The sequence below is a fragment of the Crocodylus porosus genome, unplaced genomic scaffold (assembly GCF_001723895.1).
Source record: "Crocodylus porosus isolate Cpor-Errol unplaced genomic scaffold, CroPor_comp1, whole genome shotgun sequence".
NCBI classification, from domain to species: domain Eukaryota; kingdom Metazoa; phylum Chordata; order Crocodylia; family Crocodylidae; genus Crocodylus; species Crocodylus porosus.
The window spans coordinates 9228462-9246994 of NW_017728949.1; positions in this window are offsets into that span (position 1 = coordinate 9228462).

Here is an 18533-nt window from a genome sequence, read left to right on the forward strand (position 1 = left end):
CTGCATGGTGTAATATTCTGTGACTCCTGTTCTTAGTTTTAAAAGTTTGGAAAACCTCACTCATAGCTTTAGGAATTCTTTCTTTTTTAATTATAAATAGAGGATGGTTACAACAATTCTCCCTAATCCCTTGGCTGGAAAACCATATTGTAGGAAATGTCAGTATTGTGAAATTCAGTATTCATGTTTGGGCATTATCCAATCTATGCTGAATTCAAAGGTGAAACTCCCATTCACTTCAGACATGCTAGATCTAGCTCTTTGTAGGGGGCAGTGAGATGGGTCTGCCACACATGGAGGAGGCCCTTGTGAACTGTTATTGGTTCTGAGCCTTATGCTGTATAATTGATATAAATGGAAAAGAGGCACTAAGTCAAATTCTGCTCTTAAATCTGATTAAGTAGTTACTTTACCCTACGTAATATTTATCCACAAACCTGTTGCTTCTCTCACCACACACAAGGCCCTGAACCTCAAGAGATGATGATGATGATGAAGATAAGACCCCTACTCACCTTAAAAAGTATTATTTCTAGAGGAAGGGGCCTTGTCCAGCCGCTGGTGTGATAGCTGTACTAGGTGCTATTCCTTACATGATGTGAGGTTCTCTTTTGCATACCTTTCATTCATTATACCTTTTGAAGTGGGATTGAGGCATTTGCCTGGAGATGGTTCTATTCTACATGGATATAAGTAAAGAGCAAGTGTTGGCCTTGATAATTGACTAGTATAAATTACAGAGTCTCTGTTAAATATAACATGGGATTTCAAGACTTAATTGGGGCAGCAGAGCCCCATTCTTTCTTCAGGTACTTATGTACAATCTCCTGCATAGTCACTGGAAGATGTGTGTATATACAGCATGTGATAGTAGAATTTAGCTTCTAGTAATTAATGCATGTGAAAATTGTATAGTCAAGTTTTGTGCTGATATAAAAGAGGGCTGCCAACTGTCCATAAATTTAGTCAGCTGAAGATCAGGTTAAAAATGGCTGCCCATGAAATCTCTTATTCAATTTGTGCTGCCCATAAAAACACAAAGCTCCTGGTCTGTTTGTCTGAAGATCGTTTTCAGGAAAAAGCTGGACAGCCGGAGCTTGATTGAAGGATAGGCAGACCACCCTGCAAGAAGCCTTCTCTCAGGACTTTGTTTACTCATTTCCTTCTAGTCATGTGTTGCTGCTGTTGCCAGTTCTGTTATACAAATGGGTCAAAGGTAGAATTATATGAAGGTCCATGCTGGGATGGGGGGGGGGAGTGGTACTGGTGGGAAGAGGGGGACCAGCATAGGAGTAAGGGGAGTGAATAAGGGACCCCTGGGGTAGGTACAGCATAGTGTATAACCACTGCTGAAGTTCAGCTGTGTTGTCAGTCCATGAATAATTTCTTTTACTAGTACCTTTTTACTGACAACCAAACTTCTTTTTTACTTTCTTACTGTTTGGTATAAACCCCTAAATCTGAACCTAGTCCTTCTAACTGAGGCCTGGAAGTAGGGCAGGGTCTGACAAAAAAGTTAAATTTACAATACATTATGTAAAACATATATTAGTAAAAACATGTGGCAGAAAAAGAGTTTGCAAGTTGTCAGTTAAAAAAAAAAAGTAATCCTGGCTTGGCTGTTGTGATGTAAAACTTGTTGCCCTTTATTGAAATCAGAAGATTTATCTGAGGTGCAAATCAGTCCAGAATTTGGCCCCTTGGCAGCAGCCTTCTCTTTATTATCCCAGGTTTCATAAATGGCTTAAGTTTATTGACAGATTTTGAATCTCTGGTTATCCATTTAAATGTGAAATCTCTCCCCCACCCTTGCATCTTGAATCATCTGTGCTTTAAATTCCTAGCCATCAAGCAGTTTGCTTCCTCCCAGATTATTGGCTTTTCATGTTGCTGAAGTACAGCCTTTTTATCAGGCTGCATATGTTTTGATCTCTTTTTGGCAATTTTTCTTATTGCAAATAGAGCCCATTCAGCCACAGTTTATATAACTGCTATCCAGATAATATTCTCTAATGATCACTTTCTCCTGTGGAACACAATTATATCCTTCCCCATTCCTGCCAATGGCATCTGATTGCACCAGAGCCAAACTTCGCTCTGCTATTATAATAGTACAGATGGGTGTAAGCCACAAAGTCCAAATTGGAACATTCCCAATGTTGTGGGAGGGGGGAGGGGGGTGACTGTGTTTAGTCCTATGTCTACATTATTGGTTTCCATGTAATGATTTTGGTAGGGAGACTTGTTATTACAGGAAGAGATGTCAGTTTTCCAGGTTTTCCTCAAACTCTAATGGACACACTTCCAAAAGATTTAATACGTGAGCAAGAATTGTACACAGATGGCAGACGCACCAGGGGAGTTATTGGGCAAGCATAAATGGGCAGGGGTGTGGGTGTGATCTTGGTATAGAAATGCAGTACTATTTTAAAATTGCTTTGGGTCCTCTTTGGCTGGCTTAGGCCCTTCCAAACTAAGAGACACTTGAACAGTTACAAGCTGTCTGTCCAGGGCTCCAACCAGCTCTCTAGTGCTGATTGCTGGGTTACCTGTCTAGGTTGAGTACATAAAGACAATTGAGCTTGAGAAAGGGTTAATAGGTCAGGGTTTCTGTAGCAGTAGATAGAAGATATAAGCACATTTTGAAGCAGAATGTCAAGGGATAAGTAGTGATACTGAGGCAGATAGTTGTGAGGATTTAGGACAGGCAGAGAGGGGTGACATGACTGAGGATAGTTAATCAGTATCCTCCACATGCCCTTATACAGCTGCAAGTCACATATGGCAATGTTCTCTGAGTATGTTGTGATGGTTGGGTTGGATTGCTTGCCACAGAACTAGTTATTTTGACCTACTGTTTGGGATTTTTTTGTATTTTTTTAAGAGCAGATTTCTCAAGGTACAGGTGCAGTGGAGGATTTATGGTTAGTGGAGCCCTGTGATCCAAGAAGGGTGCAAGGCCCCACCACCTGCATCGTGGCATGTCCATGGGGGAATTAATGTGGCAGACTGTGGAGGGGCAGAAGCCAGAATTTCTGGCCAAAATGGCTGAAGATGCCCACAGCCCACTGGGCGAGAGGGAGGGCCACAGACCAAATGCAGGAGGCTCTCCAGCGGTACTGTCAGTGTCAGCAGCGGGGCCCCCTGATCTTGGAGGCCCTGTGCCACCACATGGTTTGTTTCACAGTAAATCCACCACTGTGCAGGTGTGAGGCTAACCCAGATGCAGCTAGAAGTGGAAATCAGGAACAGCATGCAGCTGCCACATGGCCTGTGCACCAGTAATGGCCTATGAAGCGGGTGCCCATATTATGGTGAAATCACTTCCATGTTGTCCCATTTACCTTCCTCCCTTGGAGTCTCTGTGGGTGCATCTTCACATGCACTTTACTGCAGAGTTGACTAATTAGCTCTTTAGTCAAATGTCACAGTTTACACGTGGTCCTGTTACAAATTGCCAATTGCTTAAATCACAAGCGAGACTTTGTATGGAGGATAAGGCAGAATGCCACATTTATTGATTACATGAGTTAGACATAGAGGTTCCGACACACCACCCAGACAAACATGCACAACACACCATGTACATCATCACACACAGACAGACAGACACACAAAACAACCATTCTATGTATGCAAACAGACACCAGATATAGTTACCAGCAATAGTTGCTCAATGTTAACATGAGGTGGCCAACCCTGTGTTCACTGAGTAGCTGAGATGTTTTTACCTGATGATGGTGGTGAAAAGAGGGTAGCTAGAGTGAGGTGAGAAGCAGATGTGTCTGTGCTCCGGAAGGAAGACAGAAGATTTCTCACTCAGCTTAGCATCATTCCTGTTCTCTTTATATATGGTTTTCAGTCTCTGTTTCACTTCTTGGGGTTTTTCCATGCTTAGTCTGTGTTTCTAGCAGCTGCTTCACATCTGTCTTCTTTTTATCATACATCAAGGTCACTGCAGTTGTAAAGATGGGTCTCAGCCTTGAAGTTTTCTTGTTGCCTACATGGCAGCATTTCTGCTTCTGTTATCTCCTTTGTGCCCTCAAGCTTCAAAGGGATTCTTCAGTCCTTTGTTAGTTAGTTGCTGGCTGGTATTTTACACCTCTGGAACCTTGTTGCTTACATAAACAATTACAACCTCTCTCCTTTTCTCATGCAAACTCCCATTCACTCTTCACTCACCCCTTGCCCATATCTCTCTCATGCCTAGGGCATACAAAGTTCACTGTGTCAAGCTGGAAGCATCACAGAATATAGTCAAGCAGCTACCTTTTAAAAGACAGAAATTAAATCATTACATCCATGCTAGATTCAGCTATATTATGTAAAAATGTTTAACCAAATGCTATACTCCCCATATTAGGGCTCAGTAAACTAATTAACTCTCCTTAGTATAGCAGTGCTTGACACACGTACTATCCTATGGTGGAGTACTAACATGCACTCAAATGCTCACGTAGACTGTAACCAGGGCCAGCTGGGGCATGAGGGTGGTACTGTGCAGGGACTTCCTGCTGGCTAGCTTGAACTGTAACACCTGCATGCCCCAATCAGCACTTCCACTGCCTGAGTTCCCTGGGCTGACTTCCCTGGATCCACTGTTCTGGATCAGCTGCTCCTAGGTGCAGCAGCTTCATGTATGCCTGGGACCACCCTGGCTCAAAATGCTGTGGTCCCGCTATTCCCAGAAACAACTGACTCTGATGCGAAGTATGCTGGAATTTATTCGGGCACATTAATATCATGCATAGATGCATCCATTGTGAGCATAACTCTGGCTGGTTGTTGTGTCACTGAAGTATTTCAGGGTCTTTTAAAATGTTGCTGGAGAGAGGTAGTGCCATTATTGCTGCAGGGCTCTTGAATCTTGTCATGCAAAGAAGTCTCAGGAATATGGTGGGAGAGAACACAAGTTCCAGAGTAAAATCTCTGCTGTGAGCTGGAATATCAGTGCATTCCCCCCACCCTCCCTTACTCCTGCCTCTCAAAGGTGCTGAGCTATGTGAAAGAGAAGGGATATAAAAGCAGTGGGAAAGTGGCTTGGCAAAAAGTAACCAGTGTATAGAGATCATTTGTTAGTGGTGCCTTCTCCATTTTTAAAGCCAAGTCTCCAACATAATCTTAGGCCATGTCTACACGTGCATTTGCTCTGGCCTAAGTTTACTACATGAGGATAAGGTAGCAGATTTCTACCCAATTTCCTGCAGCCCTGCAATGCTCCCCTGCCACTGCCAGGGGTAGATCTAGGCTTCAGCTGAAGCTGCCAGCATCTGGTGGCCATCTTCAAAAGCCAGCCCCACTCTCTGCTCTCTGGCCAGCCCCTTCCTTGCCCAGGAGCAAAGTGCCAAGCACAGAGGCAGCATGCAGCAGCTCTCCCCTTGCCCTCTCTGCCTCCCTGTACCATGGCTGCTCCAGTCCCTGTCCCCGGCAATGACAATCAGCACCCCAGGCTCCTGCTGGCCATGGTGCTGGCCCTACTGGCCCCAGCAGGCCCCATGAGAGACACACACCTGCCAGTGGGGGCCGACGCACTGGATGCCGGAGGCTTCTGCTGCTGATCCTCAGGTGCACCTGTATTCAGGACCGTGAGGTACAACATTGCAGGAAGAGGGCCCAGGCTGCCCTGCAACCTTGGCCTCTACCTGCAGGCTTACCTGTGGCTACGCTACATGTCTCTGCCCCCGCTGCTGAGGAGGACATGACACCAGCATCAACTCATTCCTCAGTGTGCAAGAGGCCCGTGCCCACCTAGCAGCAGGGGCACAGGCTGCTCAATAAAGTTTGGCACTGTGTCCCACCTTTCTGCATGTTGTGGGGGAACCTGGGACCAGGCAGGGAGTGGGGGCTGGGGGTAAGGGCAGGGGCCGGAGCTGTAGGGGATAGGGCCCTCTCCCCAGTACAGGGCTTACCACATGGCCAGGGCTGGCAGCTTGGCATGGTCCTCCCTGTTGGCTATGATTTGTAGTTGTGCCCAGTGTCCTCAGCCCATAGGGTGCATCGTGCAGGTGCCCAGCCCCACCGGCCCCCCGGGAGGAGCTGGCACTGCTGGTGGCTAGCGGTGTCATGGCCGGCTGCACCTTGTGTCTGGTCCTGGGACTGCACAGCTGGTGAGGCAGGCGCTGGCCAGGGCTCCCCAAGCTGCTGGTGGAAACTGCAGTTGGGGAGTGGGGTGGGACTTGGCACTGTGCACCTGAGGGTTGCTGGAGTGGGACAGGGGCTCAGGCTGCTAAAGATATTACAGCTGGGACCTGGGGCACGAGAATGTCTGTCAGTTGCTGCATAAAGGGCATGGATTTATGGGCAATGCCTGGCTGATGATTGTGGTCAGTCATGGTGATCCACTGTGCCTGTAAGGCCTTGACCTTCATGCAGCACTGGTGGACCAACTGGTTGTGTCTATGCTCTTGCATCTGGTCTGGCAGGGCCTTGTAAATGTGGGCGTTTGAGTGCCCATTGTGCTCAAACTGGTGCAGCACTTCTGTCTTACCCCCCCAGAGCCACTAGGCTGCCAGTCTCCTCCTGGCTTCAGCTGGGTCCCAGCTGGAGGGCATGGGTGTGTGGATGCATGTGGTCACAGGCTTGGGAAAGGATGAGGATACCATGCTGGGTCCCATGCCAGTTCTCTGGGCCCTCTTATGGCTGTCCTATGCTGCTGGCCCTGGGCAGCTGCCTGCAGTGCCCAGTGCAGGGGCATGGCAAGGGAATGGCCGCCACATAGCAGAGGCAGTGCAGTGCAGGTTATAGTTTGCAGGTGCAGGGTAGGCTTCTGGGGTGAGCTACAGACAGGTGGCACTGGTCCTGCTGCCCAGAAGCTGCTTGCAGGCAGCTCTGGGGGGCTGACTATTTGGCTAAAGGCTACAGTAGCCTACAGCACCCTCAGCACCCTGCTGGCTCAGATGGCACTACCCTAGCTGCTGCAGTCAAGCAGCAGTGCTGGGGTGCTGGCCGACAGGGGGACACACAGGGCCTGCAGCGCCCTCAGGCTATCTGTTGAGTGTGCCCCAGGCCTCAAATGTCTGCAGACTTTTATAGCTTGCAGACAGGGACTGCCATAGAGGCAGCCCAGCCCTGAGCCAGGAGAGGCTCCTAAGGTGCAGCCCTGGAGCTGGCTTCAGGCTGCCCCCCTAGTGCAGATCCAGGAGCATACTTGTTCCTGGGTCACATCTACCCATATGATACTGTGCATTAACTAATCCCACTTAAATTTGCTACTTGCACTTGCACTTGCACTTGCAAGTAGCAAATTTAAGTGGGATTAAGGGTTTTTTACTGCTCAGTAAGCATGTGCATGTATAGATGTGTGCTTACTGCAGAGTAAATTATGCTAATGCGCAGTACTGCATCTTGTGTAAATGTGCCTTTACTGTCCTTCATGGTGGCCCCCTCAACCACATTGTGCAGGCTGCCTACTAAACAAGAATTAATGTACCTGAGTCTGTGCAGTGCCACAAGCTAAATTAGTATGGGGACAAGCTAAATGGTGCTGTCACTCAGCAGAATTAATTAGCTTGCATGTGACACTGTACTTGAGGGCATTGCTGCTCAGCATAGTAATTCACCATGTAGACATGACCTAAGCGTGTGATATGAAGCCCCGTAAAAGGTCCTGATATTCAGAAAGCAGAAGTTAATTGCTTTCTGAACTGGACTTTTTTAATGTGCCTCATGTAGACATTCATAAACCATCCCAAATCCTTGTCACTGTTGAAAATCTTGGTCTGTGGTCTCTATTACCTCCAAAGGTAGCTGAAATACACTCACTGTACTTGCTACTCATATATCACCATAGCCAAGTTCCCTGATATTGTCCAGCAGATGGTAGTAACTAGCCAAATGGAAAAGCAAATACAGGAACATTATATTTGGTATAATGAAAATTGCCAGACCAGGGTTCCAGTACAGTGTCAGATGGAGGGAGTCTGCGGTTTTTTCATTCAGAATGATTGCACTGCCTATCCTGGAGTAGTTGGATCTAACTGGCCATGGCAAAAACAGCCTCCCAGTTGACCCTAAATACCTCAGAAGAGCACAGGATGATTGACTGCATCCTACATAATTACCAAATACAGGACTTTCCAAAGCTTGGGAGATCATGTTCAATCCCTCAAATGGAGGTATGACATGAACCCGAGTGAGACAGATTTTGTTCAGGTACCCCAAATGGGCTCACATCTGCTCCAGCTGCAGTGGAAATGTACGTGCGTGCGCGCGCGCACACACACACACTGGTTCTTATTGAAAACGGTACTATCAAACATGTCTTTTTCTCACATTACAGTTTAGAGGCAGCCTAGTGAGGAAGCTTTCAAACAAAATCCAACAGTCCAAAATCAAGTCAAAGAGAACAAAAGGGGTAATCCCCAGGTTGTCTTAAAACAATTACAAGTCTCATTGAAAGATCATTTTAACTAGAGTCTATTATGGTAGGAATAACATCATTCACATATAACATCATTTACTCCTGAGCAATGGAAAATGCATGATTCCTTATGCTGAGCATTAACATGAAAGACAACAACACAGGGTAAGCACAGGTGTGCTCAATGTCTAAGCAGAGGCAGCTCAATCCAGGGTGGAGATTTCTTTAAACCATTGGATTCAGTCTTCTTGCTGTAAGGCCCATGAATTAATGTATTCTGCCATGCCTGTATTGGGTTATAAGGAATGTGTTCAGAACTGGCATGTCACAAGCTTGTGAAAGTACCTGAGGTAATATTGAACAATGAGAGGGAGCAGAGAATCAGTCCCCATTGTCCCTAGTGGCCTCTGCAAGCTTTCAGGGTTCTTTGCTCTTCCATTACATAGACTAGCGGTGCTCAACCTTTCAGTCCTGTGGGTCAGACAAGTTTTATGGGGCCTGTCTGCTGGTTGGGTCGGATCACCCCTTCCTGATCCCCTTCTACCAGGATTGGGTCCTGGGTGCTCACTAGGATGATGAGGGTTGTGGGGCCTGCTGCCGTCCTTCCCACCCCCTGCATGCTGGGATTAGGCCCTGGATCTGGATCCTGGCATTGCTCCAGCCTAGCTCTGCATGCTGTGATTGGGTGCTGGATGCAATGTGCAGGGTCCAGGGCTCTCCTTGTGTCCAGAGATTTGGCAGCAGGGGAATTCCCCTGCAGCCAAATAACCAGACCTGTGTCTTCATGGGCCAGTTGACATGATACCCTCGAGTGGAGGTTGAGCACCCTTAGCCTAGAGGCTTTTCTTTCTCTTCTATCACTCCTGAGTTCTGAAGTCCTTTCAGTCTCCTCTTATACTCCTTTCTCTTTCTTCCTTCTTTTTTCTGCTGTTCTGGACTGCCAGTGGGCTGTAGCTGGTGTTATATTAATTGTGTATCATAAGAAATGCTGTACTGGGGCAAATCACAAGTCTGTTGTGCCCAATATTCTGTATCTCATCGTAGCAGAGGGAATGCTAAGCAGGAGAGTGTTCATACAGGGCCTGTCCATGTTCCCCTGTCAGGATCTCATTGTGCTAAGTACTGTGCCAGCCCAGAACAAAAAGATGGTCCCTGCCCCAAAGAGCTCTTAATTTAATGATGTGGTGACTGTTAAGCAGTTGTATCCAGGTTGAATTCTTTGAATTGAATGCCTCCCACAGCAGTGAGTTCTGGCAAACTGTTAGCAGCAAATTTTATCGTGAAACATTTATAAAGTCTTTTTGTCTTTAATGTTCAACGCAGATTTAGCTGAAGCTGCAATTTTTTTAAAGGTAGTGAAAGATGAAATATGGCACTTTAAGCACCTCAGGATATATTGGCACATGGTTCCAAATTAGTACTGGCCCTCTGGGAAGTATTTTTAAGATAAGTTTGTAACAGAAAACAATCAGCCAGATGAGCTGTATAACTCCCTATGGCAAGTTTTATGCCATTGGAACAAATCCTGAATTCCTTACAAAGGGCCTGACTGCTCTTCATTTCATCTGGTTCTTTAGGATTAGTGTCCACGAAGCCAAAATTCATAGGAGTAAAATCTGGCTCCAATCAAGCTGCCACTGAAATCAGCCAGATTCTGCTATTGGCACACTGGCATATATCTACTGCAATGTTGTATCACTGTTGCTGTTCCTAAAGACACTACAAATTGGTGCAGCTACAGGAATGAGATCAGAATCTAGTCAGTGGGTCTTTTTACCTTTGTAAGATCAGAGGAAAAACCAAGCGAGGATGGTTATCTCAGAGAAATAATGACCAGAAGCACTCTGAGCACCCAGAAAAAACAAAAACTTTTAATTACAGAAAGGAGTATTAAAAGGGATGAATGATGGGACCTATAATAAACTTCTGGCATAGAAAACGTAACTTGTCCTAAAAGCAAATGTTTGAAACCAGTCATAGCAATTTTATTGCTCTCTGGCATCCTATTTCTATTATTATTATTAGTAGTACTACTATTATATTACTAAGACTACCAGTAATAATAATATGAATAATAGAACTGACATTATAGCCTTTGGCATATGAGGATCCAAAAAAACCCAAGTCAGTTTTGGAAATGCTTGAAGTCAAGGTGCCAGATATTGATTTCACACTGAGGTAAGTCCAGACTAATTTTCTTAACTTCATTGGCATTATTCTAGTTTACAATTATCATCAGTGGGTGCATCTACAAGTGCAATTAATGCAGATGAATAAACACCAGAGCTTATTGCTCTGGAGTATTTTGCTCCTGGATGAATTTTTTTGAACATGATCCCAGGAGCAAAAAACTCTAGAGCATATTGCTCCAGAATTTATTCAAGTGCAGCATATGGAGCCTGCTCAGACCAGCCTGTGCTGGCAGGGGATTTGGGGCATCAGCCTGCCAGCTTGGGCTGCTCCAATTGGCCTCGATGTGCTGTGGAGCATCTGGTTGGGGCATGAGGGTGCTACAGTACGGGAGTTACCTGCTGGCTAGCCCTGCCCTTAAGCCAGCTGGGGCAGCCTCTACATGTATACTGCTACATACAAAAAAACTCTGCAGCAGGGTAATACTTGTATTTTCACATACTATCCTAATGTGGCATTTATTAGTTTTGTGTGCCCTAATAAGGGCACTTGTGTAGATGCTGCACTGAGATGTTTACTGCACAGTCAATTAGTAAATTGCACAGTAAATGTCTTATGTAGACTTGCCCAGTGAGAATGCACTCAGGTCCAGTAAGAGTACTTGAATAATATATGTTTAGTAAGTATGACCTGGGTGAGATGTTTGGGTCTAAGCACTGTGTCTAGTGTGAAATTCTGGATCCAGTGAAGTCAATGACAAAACTCCACTGACTTCAGTGGGACCAGAATCCTGTGCATGAAACTCAGTGCAGAGTGCAAAACTCATTTAAAATGTTGGGTAAACACTTAGATGGCTTGGTAGCTTAAGTTTAATATGTGTGTTCTAAATAAGCTGTAATCATACCTTGGCCCTTAACCATAGGTATGCCCTTAACCAAAATCCTACCAATTATTATGGGATACACTGCATACCTGTTCAATGCCCAACTCTGTCTCTAAATGGCTCCAACTAAGCCTGATGTCTGTTTAATACTGTGTGAAGTGGACAGTGCATATGAATAACTGATGACAAAAGTAAATAATTGATGCCTTTGGAAATGAATTCTCTTTAAAAAAACAAACAACTCCCTCCCCCACCCTTTGTCATATGTCTGAATTTAAGGAGCCTGGTGGAAATATCTGTGAAACAGGGGAAGCAGCCTGGGTGCTTTATGCTGTTATGGTTTGTGTATTAGAGTGTATTGATTATATAATTGACATTATTTTCACTTTGCCCCACTGTGAAGTCTAAATTGTGGACCTGGTAGACAATTTCTATGGGGGGGCAGATGGTGGTACTCTTAGTAGCAATGGAATGATGTCTCAGGTAAAAGGTAGCTCTATAAAAGTCAATGTAGCTCCTTGTAGAGCAATGTACCAGCCATAGTGACTAATGGTAGCATAGTCTACTTTTCCAGATAAGCATCCAGTCTTGCTCCAAAAACACCAAGAGGTGAAGAGTTCATCACTTCTCTTGTTAGCTTTTTCCACTGGTTAATCAGCCTCATATTAAGCATCTGTGCCTTATTTCTAAATTAATTTTGTCTCTCTTCAGTTTCCAGTCATTGTTTCTTATTATGTCATTCTTCACTAGATTACAGAGGTCCTTAGACTTCTATGCTTTCTTCCTAGAAAGGTACTTAAATGCTATTATCAGGTCACTGCTCAATCTTCTTTTTGGGTGAGCTGAACAAACAAATCTCTCTAAAGCACTTGAATCACTATTGTGGCTTTTTTCTTCTGTCTTCCAATTTTTTCAACATCCTTTTTAAAATGTGGACATTGTATGCAATCTTTTATCATCATTGTCACAAGTGCTATATATAGAGTTAAAATTGCCTTGCTGTTCCTGTTCCCTACTTTCTTCTTTGTACATTCAAGTACCATATTTTCTACATTGCCACAGTGTCACATGGGAGCTCATTTTTTGTCTCTTCTGGGCTTAAAATCTGTGAATTTAAAAAAGTAAAGGTAACACAGGGGAACAGCCTTTGCTATTTTTCTGCACAGCCTGACTGGTGAGTGTAGGGGTGATCCAGGAGACAAAAGTTTACATTTCAAATATCTATCAGGCCTGTCCAGGGGCAGGACATCAGCTCTGTAGGGGAAGGGTGGGTATAACAGTGGTGTCACAAGGACCTTTGGCAGGGCCTATTGGGCAGAGACACTGACATCACAAAGGTTTTGACATCACGCATCTAGGCTGGAACGGCAAGGCAGGAACCAAGGTCAGAAACCACTGTGTTTGGATTCTTGTCCTGAGTGCTAGGGAGAAGGTTCTTCAGTGTCTTCTCTTCCTGCTACTCATTTTCATACCAAATAGATTTCACTTATTTAGAAGGTAAGAGTCTCAAGGAAGTCTAAAGGTAAGTCTCTCTCACATTCCTTCACTGTGAACTTGCTGAGAGGAAAGAGGTTGCAGGGAAAAGGGAACTCCTCAGATCAAGGAACAGTAAACAGGCCAGCTACAGAGGAGTTTGCTAGGGAAGGTCTGCTTGGAAAGAGAGGCATGAAGTGAGAAGACCCAGAGATATGGCTGGAGGATATCACAATCCCAGAGCCACTGTCATTTCCAGCTCTTCCTCTGCTTCCATGTGTGAGATGTATGTCCAAGCAGGACCTGACACCACTGAGGCTTCCATCTAGGTCCTGGTTTCATGCTGTGCAGCTTGCAGATTCCTTCCCATGTCAGCCAGGTAGGGGAGTGCCTACAATGTGAGTGCTGGCTTTTGGTGGTGATCCTCAGGGAGAAGGCAAGAGATCTATAAGAGAAAGTAGCAAGGCTGTGAAGCTTCCTATGCCATGAGGACTTTATTGATTCCATGGTGGAGGAAACCTCTAGGACTGTAGAGGAAAGACTGCCAGAGGTGGTGCTAGAAAAGAAAGAGGGCATGGACTCCCAGGAAGGTGGAAGCTTGTGTCTTCTGGCAGCAGGATGAAGCTGTCATCCCCACATGCAGTGGTTTGCCTGGAGAACAGATATGGAGCACTAGCAACATAGGGGGAGGAGCACGTTCCATGGGTGGGAGGATCCAGGCCAGGAATCCACAAGGTGGGGAGGATCAAGACCACTGCTATGGACAGGAACAATGGGTGGTGGTGGTTGGAGACTCACTTCTGTGGGTGACAGAGGGATTCATCTGCTAGCCTGACCTGGTGTCCCAGGAGATCTGCTGCATGTCTGGAGCTTGGATCTGAGATGTCACAGAAAGATTACTGAGACTTGTCTGGCCCTCTGATTACTATCCCATACTGCTCATCCATGTGGGCACCAATGATACTGCCAGGGGTGATCCTGAGCAGATCAAGAGTGACTACAGGGCTCTGGGTGCAAGGGTGAAGAAGACAGGGGCACATATTCTCTTCAATCATTCTGGTCAAGGGGAACGGTTCTGGCAGGAGCAGATGCATTGTGAAGATCAATGCATGGCTGTGCAGGTGGTGTCACTATCAGGGATTTGGTTTCTTTGATTATGAGATGTTGTTCCAAGAAGAAGAGATGGGATCCACCTGATGAACAGAGGGAAGAGCTAGTCACCTCAGGTGTCTGTACACAAATGAACAGGGTCTGGAAAACAAGCAGGAAGACTTGGAAGTCCTTGCACTGTCAAGGAACTATGATGTGACTAGAATAACAGAGAATTGGTGGGATAGCTCACGTGATTGGAGGAGCACTGTCATGGATGGGTATAAAATGTTCAGGAAGGACAGGCATGGGAGCAGAGTAGGAGGAGATGCACTGTAGGTAAAATAGCTGTATGATTGCTCAGAGCTCCAGTACAAAACTAGAGACAGACCTGTTGATAGTTTCTGGGTTAAGGTTAGAGGGGAGAGCAACAAGGATGATGTGGTGGTGGGTATTTGCTATAGACCACCAGACCAAAAGATGGGGCTTTCATCAGACAACTGGTGGAAGTTTCCAGATCACAGGCCTTGGTTCTCATGGGGGGACTTCAATCACCTTGACATGTGCTGGGAGGGTAATACTGCTGTGCACAGGCAATCCAGGTAGTGTTTGGACAGTGCATTGGAAACAACTTCCTGGTGCAAGTGTTGGAGAGACCAACTAGAGGCCACATTCTTCTTGACCTACCGCTTACAAACAGGGAAGAATTGGTGGGGGATGTAGAAGTAGATGGTACATTGGGCATCAGGGACCACAAGATGATTGAGTTCAGGATCCTGACAAAAGGAAGAAAGAAGAGCAGCAGAGTATGGGCCCTGGACTTCAGAAAAGCAGATTTTGATTCCCTCAGGGAACTGATGGGAAGAATCCCCTAGGAGGCTAGTCTGATAGGGAAAGGAGCCCAGGCTCTATTTTAAAAAAAAGCTTTCACGGTGCAGGCACAAAGCATCCTGATATGCTGGAAGACTAGCATATGTGGCAGCATATATGCATAGCTTGGCTTAGCAGAGAACTCTTCATTGAGCTTAAACACAAAAAGGAAGTTTACAAGACATGGAAGCTTGGACAAACAACTTGGAAGAAGTATAAGAATATTGTTCAGGCATGCAGGGATGAAGTCAGGAAGGTCAAAGTGCAATTGGAGTCACAGATAGCAAGGGATGTGAAGGATAACAAGAAGGGTTTCTACAAGTATGTAAGCAACAAGAAGAAGGTCAGGGAAAGTGTGGGTCCCTTACTGAATGGAGGATGCGACCTAGTGACAAATGATGAGGAAAAGGCTGAAATATTCAATGCCTTTTTTACCTCAGTTTTCACAGAACAAATGTCAACTCCCAGACTACTTCACTGGGTAGCACAGTTTGGGGAGGAGGTGAGCAGCCTTCACCAGTAAAAGAACAGGTTAGGGACTATTTTGAAAATCTGAATGTGTACAAGTCCGTGGGCCCAAATGCAGTGCATCTGAGGATGCTGAGGGAGTAGGCTGATGTGATTGCAGAGCCATTGGACATTATCTTTGAAAACTCATTGTGATTGGGGGGGAGGATCCCTGATGATTGGAAAAGGGCAAGTAGAGTGCCCATCTTTAAGAAAGGGAAGAAAGACTCCAGAGAACTACAGACCAATCAACCTCACCTCAGTTTCCAGAAAAATCATGGAGCAGGTCCTCAAGGAATCCATTTCTAGGCACTTGGAGGAGAAGAAGGTGATTAGGAACAGTCGGCATGGATTCACCAAGGGCAAGTCATGCCTGACTGCCTTCTATGATGAGATAGTTGGCTTTGTGGATGCAGGGAAAGCAGTGGATGTAGTAATATACCTTGACATTAGCAAGGTTTTTGATACCGTCTCCTAAAGCATTCTTGCAAGCAAGCTGAGGAAGTATGGGTTGGATGAATGGACTGTCAGGTGGATAGGAAGTTGGTGGAATTGTTGGGCTCAATGGGTAGTAATCAATGGCTCAATGTCTAGCTGGCAGCCAGTATCCAGTGGAGTGACTCAGGGGTCAGCCTTGGGGTCTGTTTTATTCACTATCTTTATTAACAATTTGGAAGATATGATGGGTTGCACTCTCACTAAGTGTGCAAATGACACCAACATCTAGGGGTACTAGGATTCAGTGTGATCTAGATAAACTGGAGGATTGGGCCAAAAGAAATGTCATGAGGTTCAACAAGAACTAGTATAAAGCCCTGTACTTAGGATGGAAGAATCCCATGCACTGCTACAGACTGGGAACCAACTGCAGTTCTGCAGAAAAGGACCCAGGGATTACAGTGAACAATAAGATGGGTGTAAGTCAGCAGTGTGCCCTCATTGCCAAGAAGGCTAATAGGATACTGGGCTGCATTAGTAGGACCGTTCTCAGCATATCAAGGGAAGTAATTATTTTGCTGTATTCTGCATTGATGAGGCCACATTTACAGTACTGTGTCCAGTTGTGAGCCCCCACTACAGTAAGAATTATGACAAATTATAGACAGTCCAGAGGATGGCAATAAAAATGGTTTGTGGGCTGTGGCCCATGATTTATGAGGAGAGGTTGAGGAAACTGGCTTTATTTAGTCTTCAGAAGAGAAGACTGATGGAGGAATTGATAGCAGCCTTTAACTACCTGAAGGGTGGTTTCAAAGAGGATAGGACTAGAATATTCTCAATGGTGACAGATGATAAAACAAGGAGCAATGGTCTCAAGTTGCAGCAAGGGAGATTTAGGTTGAATATTAGGAAAAACTTACTAGGAGGGTAGTGGAGCACTGGAACAGGTTACCCGGAGAGGTGGTGGAATCTCCATCCTTGGAGGGTTTTTAAGCCCCAGTTCAACAAAGCTCTGGCCAGAATGATTTAGTTGGGGATGGTCCTACTTTGAGCAGGTGGTTGGACTAGATGGTCTCTTCCAAAACTAATTTTCTATGATTCTATGAAGTGTTATATCTGTTCGGCTAGTTCTGTCAATTGTTGGTTGAGCTCTAGACATGGATACACCAGGTTATGTTGGCAGAAAATTAGCCTGCCTAGCAGTATGCCTTTTAGCATCAATGAGAGCACTTGTGGTGTATCTTTTGTGGCTTCTCTTTTTTATGTCCATCTTTTCTTTTCTCTTCTTTCTCTCTTCTTTCTTCCACTCTGGGTACATCTACATGAGATGTTTACTACACAGTGGATTAATTAACTGCACAGTAGATGTCTTGGTGTCTACATGTGCATTCTTATTAGGCTGGAGTAAACTAATTTACTCCGCAGCAGGATAGTACTTGTACTTACAAGTACTGTCTTGTCGTGGAGTAAAAAACTGTGGAGTAAAAAGCAGCATATATATGTATATATGTATATAGTCTCTGTCCTGGCTTGCTGGGGCACAAGGCAGCTTCAGTGTGGGGGCTACCTGCCAGCTAGCTACACAGTGAAGTACCCTCATGCCCCAGCCAGCCCCTCCCTCCACAGCATGTTAAACTAAGGGGAGCAGCCCTGGGTTGCCAGGCTGACCCACCTGGCCCCCTGCCAGCTGGAGCTACTCCACCCTGGCTCAGCCTGCTGCATTTCCCAGCATGCATACAGATGCACACCTGAGAGCAATAAGCTCTGAAGCAATAAGAACTGGAGCTTATTGCTGTGCATTGGTAAGCATGTGTAGACCTGCCCTCTGAGGATCATAGTGCTGCCCTGCAGCAGTTTTTGTAGGAGGCCAGCATAAAATATTAAGGATAGAATACTGCTCTGATGGTGACATCTTCTTGTGCTGCATCAGCCTTTTGGCAAAAGTGCTGATGCTTCAACCCCCAAGAGTCTCAGTATTGGTTGGCCACACATGAGGTACTCATCTAGTTAACGGGGAGGAAATCTGTATCCTTGCTAGCTAAGCAAATAGAGGCCTAATTCCAGAAGAGCAGTGGATATGGTATATCTTGATTTTAGTCAGGCTTTTGACACCGTCCCCCATGACATTAATAATCTATGGGAATACTGCTTAGATGAGTGTGCTGTAATGTGCATACATAACTGATTGGATAGCGTCATGCTCAACAAGTAGTCATCAGTGACTCTGTATCTGTTTGGAAGGATCTATTGAGTGGAGTTCCTGAGAAGTCTGTCCTGGATCTGGTGAAGATTAATAACTTTATTAATGATTTGGAGCTTGGGATTGAATCTTTAGCAGACTTGTAGATGAGACCAAGCTGGGAAGGACACCAAACTGGAGAATAGGATTAGGATTGCTTATGACTCGATACACTGGAAAAACTATCTGAAAGTAATCAAATCAAGTTCAATATAAACAAGTGCAAATCCTGCACTTTGCGTGGAACATTAGCAAATAGAGAATGGGAATAACTGGCTAGGCTGCAGTATTGCAGAAAAGGATGTGGAGGTTACAGTGAACCACCAGCTTAATATGAGCCAACAATGCATTTTTGTTGCAAAACCAAACAATAATATTCTAGGCTGTATTAAGTGTTTCAGTTGCGTGTCAGAGGAAGTGATTTTTCCACTCTGTTCAGCACTGGTAAGGCCTCACTTGGGAGTGTGTCCAGTTTTGGGCCCAACACTTCAAGAAAAATGTACACAAGCTAGAAGGAGTCCAGCAAAAAGGAACATATGACC